This window comes from Macrosteles quadrilineatus, unplaced genomic scaffold (assembly GCF_028750875.1).
Source record: "Macrosteles quadrilineatus isolate MER2022 unplaced genomic scaffold, UCM_ALF_1.0 Scaffold_9__3_contigs__length_116548681, whole genome shotgun sequence".
Classification (NCBI taxonomy): Eukaryota; Metazoa; Arthropoda; class Insecta; order Hemiptera; family Cicadellidae; genus Macrosteles; species Macrosteles quadrilineatus.
The window spans coordinates 59,839,012-59,853,517 of NW_026542602.1; the positions used below are offsets into that span (position 1 = coordinate 59,839,012).

The window sequence follows — 14,506 nt, forward strand, 5'->3', positions numbered from 1 at the left end:
AATATTAATTGAGTGAGTGACGTTTTTCTTTAGCCAGGCCAATCTTTATTTAAACCTTAATGACCAGGGTCAGATAACGGTATTGGCTCAAAATGCCAGCTTAACATTTGAACCCGCGACCTTTTGATTGTTAGGTGAGCACTGTAACCACTCAGTTACCTATTTAATTCACTGGATACTCAATATTTAAATTAATTGTAGGAAAAGTGGTTAATTATATTATTAATCATATTTCAATAATACTGTAACCTAGATTGCATTTACAACATCGATTAACAAAAATATAAACAAAACCAGATAAACGAGAAAAGAACCATCACAATATAAAAAAGTCCTGTGCATAAATTACGAAACATTTGTACTAAAATTACTACAATTGAATCGTATAAAATAATTTTTAGAAATAAATCTGCTAACAAAAAGTATTGCTCTATGATTTAGAATTTCTCTTTGTTTTGGTCTCGTTTAGGTTTAATGTAGGGAATTAATGGTAAATTCAGCCATCATTTTGTCAAATGTAGCTGACTGCTAATCATATTTTGTGGCTGGCTAATTGTTTGGAATTTTTACCTTAGGTTTCAGTGTAGTGTGGAGGAAATATTTCAGACATGGAAACTTACTGGCTTGTCAAAGTTTTATCTTTGTTGACTATTGTTAGTAAATAAACCCATACAAAACCAGTAATTGTTAAGATAAAAATGAACACCTTTTGCATCAAAATAAACAAAACATTCTAAACAATTCAGATGCCAAGTTCCAAACCGATATCAATAATGATTGTCAATAATGATTCGACAAAGCCGAGTGTAAAGTTGATAATTAAAATGTATGAAGGTAATGTGAATGTGCCTGTATGTGATTTAATTATTTTGAAATAATTGAATTGTTGATTCCCTATAGAGTCAATGTGACAAGAATTATTGCGTATCCAAGCCATATTGTTATCTTGTATTCATAGTGACCTGGGGTATTTAAATATGAATTGTGTTTGCAATTTCATACTTCACTCCAGGAACTGTTTTGTTGTTATTGCATTACCGTTGTTGTTGTTAACAATATTTATGTGATTGGAATGAGTACAGATCGTGTGTTGGGATTGTGGGAAAAGACAAAAGTGGCTGAAAGTAGAAAAATAAATAATTTAAAATTCATAAACACCCATAAGTGAGGAAATACAGCTGAAAGTACAGATTTGTTGCTAAATTTGTCGTCTAAATGTTTTGGAATTTGTCGTAGATAGTTTACCAATATAACCAATATACCAATTTATAATACAGTACTGCTAGGTGTATATTCGTGAGTAATGGTGAGTTGGGGTCTACAGTGGTTTAAAGACCGTTTAGGACATTTTCCATCACTGGAATTATTTATTTCCCAATATAATCTTTATGTGTGTACTGATCAATGGTGGCCAATGGTTTATGTTATTGGTGTATTGGTAATATTGACCAAATACCGGTTAATACCGTAATAATAAAGTTAATACCGTGCCACCTACGGTAATAGCTACTTCCCTGTAGGGAAATTAACTAAAAAATACAACATTTTCAAACTTAAAGTTAGAGTATACTAATGGTAAAAAATTAAATGCAGGAATATTTGGTTTGGAACATCAAAAGAAAGAGTAATTAGTTAAGGGCGTGGTCAATCTGTCAATATAAATAGCATAATGTATGCTTTATGTCCTAAGTGCACTTACATTTCACTAAAACACGCTTTACTACCTTTCCTGTGGCAACAACCTTGGTACTTGTCAAACATAACGTTTTTTAAATAGATAATACATTTGCCATAAAGGAAATATTATTGTAAAAATTCAATCTGAGAAATTAATATTCGCTTAGGTTTGCTGTAGCGGAGGTATTTCACAATTTAAGTCATTTAGATCGATAATTTAATTTAATAGCCACATTTTAAAAACTAAAAATACAGGTACATTTTAATGATTTTTCCCTCAAATGACTTAAGACTTTCTTGGTAACTACTAACAAGACACCCTGTATAATACAATAATCAACTATGTTCTATGTAGCGTATTCAAATGCTGGCTAGTATATGAACCAAAAACATCTTTCCTACTCAGCTGATTAGCAAATCTTCTACTCGCATGATGTGGTAGTTTCTTATTGGTTTATTGTTGTGTTGTTGGTTGTTGAATGGTACGATGACACCATGTATTTTCGTGTAACTACTCGTAGTGTTAGTGAGTGTTACTATCTCTAATCGTGTAGTGATTGTGAGTGTGTTTTAGTAGACATTCGCTTAGAAGTGTTAGTGTCAAGTGACTTTATTCGGGGAAGCTGATTTTCCTGTGACGACATGCATATTTGTTCTGATGGATGATTCGTATAGGTAAGTAAACGTATTTTCAATCACGTATGTTTAGGGTTCACCAAGCTTACTTTTTGCAGATACAAACAATGATTATGCAATACTCTGGTTGCTATTATCAGATAATGATAATATTATAGTTTAGCATACATTACGATTATCAAATAATAGTTCATTAGTTCGTAATATAGAGTTTTTTGTGCATAATATTTTGAGTAGGCCTACTTTAAGGGTACCTATTATACTTGAATAACTGAAAAATATTTGAAACATAGGCCATAGTATTGTTCTAAAATTTGCTTAAAATCACAACCACATATAAATCCCAAAGTGCCCATGAACTTTTGAGAAAACTACAAGTCACACCCCCATAAACGATATACTTAAAATGTGTTCGTCATAGCGAGAAACTTTGCGCAAAACTATCCATTATTTCATAAATTGCCCTTTAAGGTCGTAATTTCTTTCTAAAGGGAACTTTCCATAAAGACTAATGTTAAAAATACCTCAACTGTGAAAAAAAAACACATGGAACACTGTAGCAACACTGTGTTATTTGTTTGTTATTCTTTCAATTTATTACCTAATTAAAATCAGGTGTGATTATTTGTTTGTATTACTGTATTCTTTTTTGTCTTTTTTCAGCTTAACTTAACCAATCAATTGTTTTATTAACGGAGCGAAGCCCGTGGGTAACAGCTAGTTTTTTTTATAAACTATAATTGCGATTTAAAAGTTTGTTACTGCCGGTGCTAGTAGTCCTTTCTTGGCTATCGGTTTCGCCTCTTAAAAGGAGTCTTCATCCCCCACAGTACAAGAACAAGAATCACTCCGGAAGTAAAAGTTGTTTGAACCACTTACATTCACAACATGCCATTAACAATTTAACTAGGTTCACAACATTTAGGTTACAAAAATAACAATAAAATATGCATTAATTCGAAAACATGTTTGTACAAGAATGAAATATATTTCCAGAAGTAGGTCAGTAGAGTAAGGAATGAATGTCAGTTACAGCACTGTAAACACTTCTCCATCTTATCGACATTCCACATAACAACGCGTCTATTAAAAGCGCCAGTCTCAGCCCTCAGCTGCTGGCTAATGTTAAACAACCATAAACAACACCTGTTTTGTGAGTTGAGTTAAGCGCAGTTTAAACATCCAACTGGCGTTCTCGGCTTGTTTGCTGCATCAGATTGAACGCAAATTAAATAACGTTGGGATTTTCCCGTTCCTTTTATCTTACCCCGTGTTGAACATTCAGTAGTCAGTGTATACAGTTACATTCTCGTTTGTTGACTGTGTAAAATATTTATACAGAGCTAAAAGGATTGTAAATTTATACTGTACTGTATTTGTACTGCATTGATTTAGTTGGAAAAATGTATTTCCAACTATTTTAGTCTATTGTGAAAATCAATTACAACATTACTACTACCAATTAAATAATACATAGTAGTTTTAAGGGATCGAAGGATTCCGTTCGTTTTGCAGAAGATTTCTTTTAACCAAATTTTAAACTTAATTTGGAAATTATTGTTTATCCTCTGCTAATGCAACCAAAGAGTGTTCTTTATACTTTATACTTTATACTTTTATACTTTCTTATTAAATGGTGACCATACAAAGTAGGCATTTTAAGCCAAGTATGAATAGAGATGAGTGTAGGATGAGTGGCACGATCTTGTAGTCTTGTTAGTGACTAAGGCCGACATTCCTTAGACACAGCTGTTAATTAATAGCCCATACAGCTAACGGCGACTAAGGGACCTACAGTTTATAGTGGAATCCGAACCACATTTTGCCTTGGTATATACGAATTGGTCTAATTATCAGGATAGTACTGCGAATAGTCGTAGTACTCACTAGTGCGGACGTTAATCCACACCAGGAAGTATCGCATCCACAGTGTATGCCTATAAATATCCACAATTCGTGACCTCCACAATTCCACCAGTGTCGTCAATAACCACAAAAATATCAGAAACTCTTTACTCGACATCAACACTCATATACATAAGATAAAAAGACCTCAAAATATGTTTCATATTTTAAAATAGGAATATAAGCCTACCTACGATATTTAAAGTGAATAATTTATCTCTTCCTTAAATCAATTTCATCACTGTGTAACATCGATTGGATTTGAGAAACATAAAATACAAACTGATCAATGTCTGGTTTTTAATTTGTTGCAATGAGGATCAATCTCTTTTTCAAAGCCCCTGAGTGAAGCACAAGTCTGAATATCAAACGGTTACCCATCTATAGTTGGAAATAGTAGTTGATATTATCTAATGACAATCTGAACATGTAAATTATTATAATAGTGTAGAGTTCTACAGGGTGTTTTTTTAAAAACTTGCATCTTTATTTATGTAAAAACCGCAATAGATAGAAATATGCAGTTTGCGGGAATCATCTATTGACGTAGGGGGACCAATTGTTTTGAATTCAATGTTACATTCACATTCCCCCCTTTTCCCCCCTGCCCCCAACTTAATTTCTTTAAATAGCAAGGTACCCCTTGTGACATATCAAATAAAAGAGCATGAAAAAAGAAAATTTTTGATGAAAAAAAATTGAAAATCGGTTCATAAATTTGTGAGATATTTCCCCCCTCACCCCCCCGGAACTTAATTTTTTTTAATAGCAAAGTACCCCTTGTGACATATCAAATGAAAGAGCATGAAAAAAGAAAAATTTTGGCGAAATCTATTTTTCATTTGATATGTCACAAGGGCGGGTACCTTGCTATTAAAAAACAAGTTATGGGTAGGGGAAAAGGGGGGTGATTATCTCACAAATTCATGAGCCGATTTTAATTTTTTTTTCACAAAAAATTTTCTTTTTTCATGCTCTTTCATTTGATATGTCACAAGGGGTACTTTGCTATTAAAAAAAAAAATAAGTTCCGGGGGGGTGAGGGGGGAATATCTCACAAATTTATGAACCGATTTTCAATTTTTTTTCATCAAACATTTTCTTTTTTTATGCTCTTTTATTTGATATGTCACAAGGGGTACCTTGCTATTTCAAAAAAATAAGTTGGTGGCAGGGGGGGAAAGGGGGGGAATGTGAATGTAACGTTGAATTCAAAACAATTGGTCCCCCTACGTCAATAGATGATTTCCGCAAACTGCATATTTCTATCTATTGCGGTTTTCACATAAATAAAGATGCAAGTTTTTAAAAAAACACCCTGTATATTGAGCGTGGTAAAATAAATGTCCCTATCTGTTATCTTGACAAGTTAAGATGAGTTGTGAATTAAGTTTTTAAGCTTTATCAGTTTAAAACACAATTCCTGACTTAGATTTATAGTTTGATTAATGGATAGCTTATGGTTGCATTTTGAGTAATGTGTAATTACATTTCAATATAATTTCAAAAGTAAATCTATTTCAGGTGCACAGATAATTCAATAAAATGGTCCATTTTAAATAGTCAATTAGTGCGAATTGTATAATAATTATCCAATGAGCAAACAGTAACAAAACTAAATTCTACTCACTCAATTCCAATTACCATGGTCAACATTACTCTGTTGGATGCACGGTTTGTTTAGCCGTATGTTAGTCCGTAAGATGGGTAAAATAATAAATTTTAGATTTTTTGCGTCGTAAAGTAATAGTAGATTAAGTAAAGGTTAACGAATTCGTTTTTGCTTTGTAAATGTACGAAGCACAGCTCTGTTCCAGAAGAGGTTTCAAAAATCAAAGAACTTTTAGTGTAATTAAATTCCGATTCAATTATTCAATTACAAATAGCCCGTAACAAACGCTATAGGCCTAATTTAAAAGCAATTAATTTAAACTAATTTACTCAATTTGCTTATGTTTCTTAGAGAAAATTACTATTGTGCAATACTTTATTCGTGTTTGTTTTAAACATGTTTAGAGAATACGAATAAAAAAAATGTGTATACAACAACAGAATATGAACCCAGAACACCGGTAGTAGCGTCATAATTTACGTTTTAGTATTATTACGGCACTACACGTTTTATTCATTAGTGGCATTATCATAAAATTAATTTTGTGTGTGTTTTTACAAATGTTTAGTCCATGTCAAATAGGCTTGTTTTAATTAACTTAAAAATGTTTTTGTTTTGTTATGTAAGTAAATGTTAAATTGGTTAAAAAACCAATAATTTGCTTAAATGCTTATTATTAAAAATGGTGTTTATATTAGGATTAAACATTGTTGAACTGTTCCGGGAACTTTTAATACACTGAATAACAATACAGAATAATTAATTGTGTGTTAGTATCAATTAATATTGTTTGTTTGTGGAGTGATTTTGTATTCCGTGAAGTGAATCTCCCCAAGGGTGATTGGGTATCAGAAGGCTGCATATTAGGAGATAGGAATTTAGTTTTCCTCGACCCCATATTTTCTTTTGCAAATCATATATCATTAATCCCAAGATTGTGTATGTTTAAGTGCTGCAGTGAATACAGCTGATAAATTATAAATGTTTTAGCTGGTAAAATAGTAATTTTTAAAAGAATCGGCAGTAGTTGAGGACGTCAACTGTCTATGTCTCTCACTTTGATAGCTTCGTCCGCTGATTTGATTAAGGCAAATTAATCTGATTAATATTATTGCAACTTATTTACCAAAGTGTTTAGTTGCCTACACATAGGAATTCTTAGTGGCCGTGTTTGTTATAAATATTAATTCATAAGATCCTCATCTAATGTATTCGTATCTTTTCAAATGTTGTTTTCGTACATGTTATGATTTTCTAAGGTGGAGCCGAGCAAACACGGAAAAATACAAGACTATACGCTATTAATAATACCCCCTGCTGCAGCAAACCAGTAGACAAAGCGAATTTCAATTGGTCTGCTCCGATTTTCAAACTGAATCATAAGCTTCAGAACCGTTTAAACTGTAACCATTGACTATTGGTTCAAAGCTCTAACAAAATAGAACCTGTATTCATCGTCTAACGTTTCCAAAACAAAACGCTGAGTAAGATCTGGAGAAAAACATGCAGCAAAGATGTTTATAACAGTTTACAACACAAAACAGAAACCTGCTTGTTTGGTCAGCTGTTTGTTCAACATGTTCCAAAACAACAGACTGTCGTTTACACCGTTAACACAGATGGAAATGGCAGTTTACGTAATACTATGTGTGTGTGTATATGAGAGAGAGAGAGAGAGAGAGAGAGCGCGTATGTATGCGTGTATGAGTATTCGTGTGGACATTACAAAATCAATGAGTGAGCTTTTCTTATTATCTTATTAGCTGTTGATAGATTTGGAGATCTCACCTTTCAAGGATCAAAATGTAGTTGAATTTAGCCACCAAGGCAGTATGCTGAAGTTGCTGATTTATGTTCAAAAGACAAACTTTTTAAATAAATCTAACTGATAAGATCGCCTATTGAAAACTATAACGTCTTTAATACCTCTCTCTTTAATCCGTAATTTGAGCACGTGCCCGCGTAACTAATATATGTTAAAGTGTTTTTTTTTTCAAATTAATATTACTACCAAAATGAATATCGTCATATCACTTCGACTATATTTTACGTTACTCATAGAGTTTTACTACAGGATGCATGCACTACACGTGAGAATCACCACCAAAATAAATAGGAGAGAGTTGAGGGGAGTCAAAGGGTGTTTTAGCCAGAATTAACCTGGGTCTGAGATTGAAAAGCTCAAAGACCTAGCCTGAAGAGATCATTCAAAGAGAAAACTCTTCAAACTCAAGATGGCCTCTTGGGAGAGGTAACATGTTATCAGATTGGTTTGTATATGAATATAGATACAAAGGAGAACAAATTATTATATATAAACAAATAGAGTCCAGTATTTTTTAAGTTTACGAATAGGCCTGCCATTTGTTAAGATATTCGAATTTCGTTTTGTTACCCTTAAATATTTAAGGACAATCAGTACGGTTCTTTTCTCTTTAAAGACCCCCGAGAAATTCCCAATAGTGTTGAAAAAGTAAACTAAAAAACAGTCAATGTGTTCCATAACAAATTTAATTTCATTGCTGCCATATTTGAAAATGACGGTCATTAAAACAGTATATACGTCATAAAAAATATTTCAAGTTCTGAGTTTAATGTCTTCTCTACATATAATAGGTAGTTTCTAGTCATACCAATGGTGGCACAGTTAAGTGGTGCAGTACTCGTACATCAATGTTTTATAGTTTTTTTCCACTGCGTTCAAATCGGTTACAATCAATCTGTAAACTTAAAAAATAGTTAAACAACGATTTGTTATTTTTTCATTGTGTAACTTGTTATTATTTTATGGGGAAATGATTATTGATTCAAAACATCAATATATTATATTGTCAGAAAAAAGAGGAAACAGACATGACACACGAAATGCTGTAGGCTCAATTATTTAATTGAATCAATACTTGGTTTACCAAGGTAATGTTGCACAACCAATTAGATAACTGCCTCAAGCTAACAGACTACTGAGTCGAGCGATATCTGTGATTTGTCACTATCTGAGTTTATAATGAAACACAAACTAATTTTTAATTAATTGATTATTTAACTGTTGCACAGTTATTGAACAAATTGATTACTGAGGGTTAATGTTTGAAATGCTAGATTGATTTACAACTTATTGTAGTCTTCAAATGCAGATATTACCAATCCTGATTATACCTTTATTGTTTTTTAATCTTGATTATCTCATGTTAAGTTATAAATCGCATAGCTTGTAATATTTAAAGTCCACTTTATTGAACTTGTATTTTTGATAATACCGGTTGTTTTATTCCTGTGATTAGATTATTACACACACCGAGTATTCCAGTAAACTCAATCATATAAAAATAAAAATAAATGAAAAACCCCTTAATTTTAAAGAGTTGAGGTGTACAGTTGTGTCAGGCGTAAAAACTTAGTTTCTTTTTCGACTTTATTCTTTTTAGTTTCACTGCTCTGCAAACTGACTCTTTACAGCTATTGTATTTTGTAGCGTTATCCAGTTTGTGTTGTAATCTTGTCATGAAGGTTCGTAAGAACCTGAGGATTAGATTCCACGATCAAAACATTGCCAACCATGTGTTTTAACGTTCAGTGATGTAATAGCTATTTACATTACAAGTGTAGTAAGAGCGTTTTTACATCACGTAGGTGAATGTTGTGCAACGAGCGAAGGCGAGTTGCATAAATCACCGAAGTGATGTAAACACGCTCTTGCGTAACGTGTAACGTACAAGATTTTACCTGACCCGACAATATTCAGGAGGTTACGAGCAATATGCTTCATTATCAATTTCACTCATCTTCTAACAGTAAGTTCATTTACAAACAAAAGCTAGGTTAGGAAAATTCTTCAAAGCATAACAATAAAATTCAAACACACAGCTGATTTCTAGCGTTGAACGTCGTTGGCTCCATAGAGGTATATTTTTTAAGTTATCCACTCAATGTTATTTAAATGGGTTTCATTACATCACCGAGTGAGTTTTTTTCAACTTTACATCACTCGAGAAGTAAGGAAGTTGTATACATCACGCTTGGGATAGGGAAGTTTAACATGGCGGGTTAGGTAAAAGTGATTATTTTAAAAACACAAATCCATCAAGGCAACAATCAACCTTGAACAACAAATAATATTCCTATTTTCTTGAACGTATCTATTTAATCTCACTTATATGCGACTTCATGTTTTAATAATGAATTTATTTTAAAATACTTATTTAACACTGTACTTACCGGTGTCGATATTTCTAAAGTGTTTTGTCGAGTCTCAACATCGACTGTGATATCTGAAAATAGAACACGTGTAAGTATTTGTACGGGATTGAACACATCACAAATTTTACAATTTGCTAGTCGTTTATCTATGAAATGTAAAACTATATATCGTAAATCAGTTTAGTCAAATATGTGTTTGACTTAAAGGAGAATAATATCTTTTAACCTCAGAAAAACTGTAAAAATGTTATCAATTCGATCGGCTTGAATCGCTAGGTAACTAAAGTTGACATCGAGACCTTTCCTTTAGACGTTTGATAATATGATAGGCCTGAGAACAAGTAGTCAGAGATATTGTTTCCCTTTAATGCCAGAATCTTCATAAAATAATTGTCGAACTATTCATCTTTTAATAAGACTCTATAATCCTGATAACCTAATAAAATATCCTGAAACTAGTTCATTTACGTAAGTTTTTCAAAGAGGTTGGGGTCATCTTTAAATCACGAAATTGGCCATCCACAAGGTGTAAAAGTCATGAACGCAAGAACACACCAGACAAAGCAGGGGTGAATGGTACGGCTCAGAAATGAACTGTCCTGTTAAATTTTAAGAGGCATCGGGATTTTAACTCAACACGTCGCTACCTCAGTACTTCGCGATACCAACCATCAATGAACCATTATGGACCACCAACTATCAATTATTTTCATATCATACCGTTTATATATTTAAATCAGTACTAAGCAACCTGGTAAGGGGTTTCGACTTATATTTTTCCAATAGGAAACACGTGTTAATGTTTCATACTGCTTTAGGCTAATTAATACAAAATGTTTAAAATCTAATTTAATCGTATTTTACGATCCAGTCTGATAAAATCGTAATAAATGGCTCAAGTAAATTATTAGATTATTGAAAAATAACCACTAATTTATTTTCAAAACACTATCCATTTATTAGTTTTTCAGTGTAATCATGGTTGGTTTTTTTTCGTTCAAATTAATTTTCCAACAAAAAAACTTATCATAAACTTCTATAATTGAACCCAAGATACGGTCCAAGAAAATAAGTTTGGTGTGGAAAAGAACTTTGGGATTCCCATTACTCTTCATAAAATATTATGAGGTCGAGGAGTCTCTTGTTTTCAACACTACTGGTACTCGTAACAATATCTTGTTGTAGGATGTTATTTTCACAATTTATAAGTTGCCGATATGGTGTGTATTTTTGTCTGTAGGTCACCCTTTAATTAATGTATTCTTATACTTCTTAATGGAAACAAAACTTGGTTTTGTGGTTCTGATACTTATTTAACCTACGAGTTGACTCCTTAAGTCCAGTTTTTTTTATATGAATCGAAAGCTGGCCAAACTGGCTGGATAGCGAGTGCTCAATCTAAAGGTCACCGGTTCGATCCTGAGAAAAGTCATAAGCTTATGATTTTTCGTAACTGGCCCCAGCTGTCCAGTTAAATAAATTATCCTGGCTAAGGAAAAGGTTGATCTTAGACAGGAACAAAGTTACACAGATCATCTCAAACCATTCTTCACTCATCAAAAAGCGTTGTTATGCGCTTAATAGTTGAGGAAAAAACTCTAAACTTAAAATGTTGATGTTAGTCCATATAAGTTAACTGTTGTACTTCGATGGTTTATGAACGTATTTTGATCAAATTTTGGAAAATTTATTGACTTTATCATTTACATTTTATTTAAAAATATACTCTTTCCCTCCCCAGTAGCAGCCAACCTAAGTAGGCTACTCTTTAATTTAGTGTTATTTAAATAGGGAATAAATATGAAGTTTTTGGGGATATAATATATAAAATACAATTAGGCAAATGGAATTCGCTTAGTCTGTACATGTTTGCTGTGGCTGGGATACTAATGCTCTATTAGGAAGCGTTTTCATTAATTTGCACCTAGCCCAGTGTTGATAGTTTCAAAGCCCTTGTACAATGTTTAGGGTAATGCCGGATTATAGACGCCAATGCCGGATTATAGACGCCAATGCCGGATTATAGACACCAATGCCTCTCAACTACGCTCTGATCTTAACCTACCATGTGATTTAAAGTATTAAAGTATCAATGGCCAAGTTGTCCAGACCATTATTTATTTGCAGGGGTTTTGGACTATTTATCAATGGAAGAATCTTACGTATACATTACAAATAAATTATTTAAGTTGTAATGAGTGACATATTACTGTTGATTATGACAAATTGCATTCCAAATGATGACGAAACATATCTTTTTACCTCCAGCTGTCAAGGAATATGGCACGGACAATTCATTATAAGTTCTTAGGACTCATTACATAAAAAACAACGTGAAATTCTTAGGTTTTCTGTGATTAAGTCCATATTCCATTCATATTTTGGTTTAATGGGTTAACAAAATAAAAGAAAAACTAAGGATATTTTACTTCCTTACCCAGGTGATGTGATGGAATAATGATTAGGTCTATAACAAGCGTTACAACTAAACTACATTCGAAATTGCCTTAGAATTTAACAGATCAATTAGCATTACATTTCATGGTTTAAATTAAGTTATCGAAAAAATAAAACTTAGCAATGTACGTTAACTCTTTGTTTTTTAACCCCTGGACCACATTTATACAATTAATTACTGTTCTCAGTTAAGCTACTAAGTAAATTAATTCAGTTTATAAGAAATCTATTTTTGAACTACTTTCATTCCGGCCAAACCATTTCGTAGGTTACAGTTTTGTTGTCTTTTAATATTAGATTTGTCAAATTTGCCAAAAGATAATGTTGGTTTTGTAATCACCTACATACAAATGTAAAACTATATGATTGAATGTATTTTGTATTTTACCAATTTTGTAAGGAAACAATTAAATAGCGTTTATTGGAATCGAATGATAAATCGTCCCTAAACAATTATCAAACCACTGATTGCATTAACTCTGTTATATTTAGGAAGAAGTTTTGCATGTTGACAGTGTTTGTACAAATCCTATAAACGTTTTTAACCACAGAAACCAATTAATTTGTTCGGCAAAGGAATCGCGATCTTAGAATAAGAAACAAGCTACATTAACCACAGTAAGAGATTTTGCTAAGATCTGGGACCTTGTGTACTTACTCGGACGTAATTTAAAGTTTCATTAAACGCGTAAAGATATTGGTAGGAACTACATTACTAGATTTATACAAAGAATATTGTAAAGTAGAAGTTATATTTCTATTAATTCATATTATAATGTAAAAAACCAGCTCTATGAAAAAAAAACAATAATCGTGCAGGATTCGATATCCATGTTTATTACTGTATACCAACAACTACTTCAATAGATTCCTAAATTCCAGCAGCGAGAATTAGATAACACTTGAGCTGTATGTTTGTATAACCTGGGGGGATTTGCAATTAGCTGAACATTGCTCTATTGCACACTCAGGATACTAGCATCTCTATGTGATAACGGTATTAATTTACTTTGGCTTATAACGTTTGTGCTTTTAAAATTATGAAAAGTAAGTCTAACTATATGGGGTATCAATGATATTTAATGCCAAAAATATATTTAAGTATTAACAAAAATTATCACTATATACAGAGTGTCACTAAACACGCTACCGACCTTTTCAGGTATCAATCCTGGAACAAGGGCTAAATAAAATATAACGTTAACAATATCTAAAACTCATAAGTTACCTGTGCAGAGTGTAGCCACCAATTTAGTTTTTAACGGAATAATTTTCTATATCTTAATGATTTTTCTATAGAGCATTAAAATTTGGTACACATATTAATAACGCAAAGACAGAGTTTTTTTTATGTTTTGTTTCAAAATAACGGCAAAAAATGTAAAACTACAGTAAACTACAGTGTAATAGCTGATCCAACACAATACTGTACCTGTACGTATAAAGTTGCTAATTTGTGTTCACACTTACTACCTTCGGGTTTGCAAACTTATCTTACACTAATAATGTTGAAGTTCTTTACTACTGCAAAGTAAAACCCGTGGGTAAGTTTAATAAAAAGTGTTGAAAAGTGCCATCTTCAATGCTGTAATCATCTCAAATATGGCTGCTTTTTGAGTGGCCTTGAAAAAACCTTATACAACACATTTTCTTGTTTCTTATACCTTAATAAATCTTGCATTTTTATAATAATATTTGTCTCGTAATTAATTATATCATTTATCATTCTTTTATTAATATTGACAAAATAAAAAATCTAAAGGAAAAAAAACAGACAATCCCGATGAATGCACTACATTGCAATATTCGAGGAAACCATTTGCTACTCTGAAAAGAAATTCAAATATGAAAAATTAAAAACTGAAAGAAGAGACAACTTGGATTATAAGTTCAGAGCTGACTTTCAACTAAATAGACTTTACTCCATTGTCCAAGCAATACTTTGCTCTAATATGTGTCCTTGTGAAAGTTTGCACTAGAAAAATATTAGATTACTATTGGCTTTAGGACTTACACAATTAT

General features: G+C 32.2%; 2 protein-coding genes across 3 annotated transcripts in view; one reads left to right on the forward strand and one right to left on the reverse strand.

Annotated features, from left to right (window-relative positions):
- LOC129002476 (uncharacterized) overlaps positions 1-14,506 on the reverse strand; it is a 200,776-nt gene that overhangs the window by 123,675 nt on the left and 62,595 nt on the right. The window contains exon 1 of one of the 2 annotated variants that reach the window (XM_054430312.1): positions 10,046-10,100. The exons of the other annotated variant lie outside the window; for it this stretch is intronic. The gene's annotated coding sequence lies outside the window, so the exon portion shown is untranslated. Of the gene's footprint in view, positions 1-10,045; positions 10,101-14,506 lie in introns of those variants that run through there. 2 annotated transcript variants of the gene reach the window in all.
- The window catches only part of LOC129003485 (arf-GAP with coiled-coil, ANK repeat and PH domain-containing protein 2), a 175,975-nt gene that overhangs the window by 73,024 nt on the left and 88,445 nt on the right, over positions 1-14,506 (forward strand). The gene's annotated exons all lie outside the window — the stretch shown is intronic.